Raw genomic sequence first — 2,500 nt, forward strand, 5'->3', positions numbered from 1 at the left:
GTTCCATCGTTTCAATTCAGATCGAGTTAATATCCTTAAGTATGGTGTGAAAGAGGATAACGATAACTACAAGAGAGAAAGCTATAAAAAGGAAAAAAAAAAGAAAAAAAAAAAAAAAGAAAAAAAGAATAAGAAAAAGAGAAAAGCATGATATCCTTTCGTTTTTTTCTAATCGTCATCCTTCTGTCATTGACGTTTCGGCTTGGAACTGAGGCCTTTTCGTGGATCATTCCGATCAGAAAAAGAATCGAAAGCCATTCTCGATGTCCGAATGGATATAAAATGGATGTTCGCGGGAAATGTCGGCGCGTTTTATATAAATATTAAGGTATGTATACACGTGAATGTCTATACAGATGCATCGCGCGAAAATAACGAGCGACAAATATCGTATCGATTATAAAATTGAATTTTTTATCGGCTTTTTTCTTTTTCTTTTTCTTCTTTTTTTTCTTTTTTCTTTTTTTTTTTCTTTTTTTTTTTTTCTTTTTTTACTCCCACAAGTGAGCTTCGATTTTTTTTTCCAAGCTTAAAACGAAACATTCAAAGGACAATATGACGAGCTACGTTTTACGAAAATTTTTCAAATTTTACAAAACCTACGAAAGTTTAATCGATAAATCGATTAGACATAAGGTTTTTTAATATTTAAAATATATATTTCCATGATAATTAAATTGAACGCCATTAAAAATGATAAAATTTGATATGGCTTTAGATCAATAAATAATTTACTAATTACCAATTGGTTAATTTAATTTTGCTAAGTTAGATTAATGTCACTAAGTAAATTCATTATGTCTTTAATAATACATTCTAGAGCAACAAAAACAAACAAACAAAAAAAAAAGAGAAAAGAAAATGTAAAAATGTTTTTATATATATTAAAAAATCAAAATAATAATTTACACATATGTAAATTTATCAATTTTCTCTATTAAGTTTCTTTTTTCCTTGTTTTTTTGTTTGTTTTTGTTTTATGTAGAATCAATCATCTCGACAAATGAACGATTGCTCGACAAATGAACGATATACGTACGATACTGAGACTTTGGTTCAATTTTCAGTTCGACCATTTTTTTGTTCTCTTTTTTTTTTTTACTTTTCTTCTTTTTCATCAACTTTTCATTTCTGTTTTATATAGGTTTAAGAAAGAACGAGATGGTACCAATCGGAGTTTGAAAATCATAGAAGGTGAACGCTCAACATTAGAAGGACGTTATTTTATCTCTTATTCATTTAATAATGTATCCATCGTATCAAAATGGTATATAAAAATCATTATGAGTTTTTTTTTTATTCTTTCTTCTCTCTTTTCCTTTTTTTATCGTTGAATTTTTCTTACAACGAACTGCCTTTCCATCTTTCTCGTTTGATAAGAATCCTCATCGAGATTGTTCTCTAATATTGTTTCAAACTATAACCAACCGTTAGAAGTAATTCGTTTCTTTCTTTTTCTTTTTTTTCTCTTTTTTTTCTCTTTTCTTTTTTTTCGAAGTTTTCCTTCTCCTTCTTCTTTTTCTCCAATTTTTTTTTCTCTCCTCTCTTCTCTCTTCTTTTTTCATTTTGTACAACTTGCAGGTATACCTTTAAAAAAAACATTTTGTAAGTTTTACCACTCTTTATTGTGTAAATAATATGAAGTTTACGCAAGAAGACAAAGACAGACAGAGAGAGAGAGAGAGAGAGAGAGAGAGAGAGAGAGAGAGAGAGAGAGAGAGAGACTCGTTCGTTGGTTGCCATATAAAGTGGAAAATAATTGCGCGAAAACTCGACTTTAAGAAGACGGAAAAATATTCATTATTTTTATTCGAAGAAAAAGATTCTTCTTTTATATATATCTTCTATTTTTTTTTTCTTTTTTTTTTTTTTATTCTTATCAGTGAAACGCATTCGATCATAGAAAGATATAATCGTTGCTTAAAAAATTAGATCGACCTGTAATGATCGCCGATAAAAAGTTGGTGTCAATTTTTTTTTTTTTTTTTTTTTTTTTTCATTGAAAATCAACTTTGTTGAAGAAGAAGGAGAAAGAAGATGAAGAAGAAGAAGAAGAAGAAAAAGAAGAAAAAAAAGAAGAGGAAGAAAAAGTAGAAAAAGAAGAAGAAGAGAAAGAGAAGGAGAAGGAAGGGAAGATAGGAAGGAGATAGGAGTAGGAGGAGTAGGAGGAGGAGGAGGAGGAGGAGGAGGAGGAGGAGGAGGAGGAGGAGGAGGAGGAGGAGGAGAAGATTGGAACGTCAAAATGTTTTTATAATATATAATAAGTATGTACGTAATATAGGTCCCTTCTCGCTCAGATATAAGTATTCATAGAATAAATAGAAACTCGTATCGTTCTTTAAAAAGTTATCGAAATTGGATTGCGTCTTTTATAAAAAAAAAAAGGTGGGGGGTGAGGGGGGAGAGGGGGGGAGAGATAAATAAAAGTAGAAGAAAAAAAAGTGGAAAAAAAAGAAATCGAAAAGAGAAGAAGAAGAGGACGAAGAAAAAGAATAAAATA

The 2,500-nt window shown here is 29.7% G+C and overlaps 1 protein-coding gene and 1 long non-coding RNA gene across 2 annotated transcripts in view; both read left to right on the top strand.

Annotated features, from left to right (window-relative positions):
* Positions 1-1,291, top strand: part of LOC146872814 (uncharacterized) — a 1,985-nt gene extending 694 nt beyond the window's left edge. Inside the window, exons 1-2 of the long non-coding RNA XR_014982408.1 lie at positions 1-328; positions 1,145-1,291. The exon at positions 1-328 is cut by the window's left edge and continues 694 nt beyond it. This is a non-coding gene — a long non-coding RNA (uncharacterized LOC146872814). The remainder of the gene's footprint in view (positions 329-1,144) is intronic.
* The window catches only part of LOC118451160 (uncharacterized), a 15,990-nt gene that overhangs the window by 10,380 nt on the left and 3,110 nt on the right, over positions 1-2,500 (top strand). The window lies entirely within an intron of this gene.

This window comes from Vespa mandarinia, chromosome 8 (assembly GCF_050613455.1).
Source record: "Vespa mandarinia isolate Hongniang chromosome 8, ASM5061345v1, whole genome shotgun sequence".
NCBI classification, from domain to species: domain Eukaryota; kingdom Metazoa; phylum Arthropoda; class Insecta; order Hymenoptera; family Vespidae; genus Vespa; species Vespa mandarinia.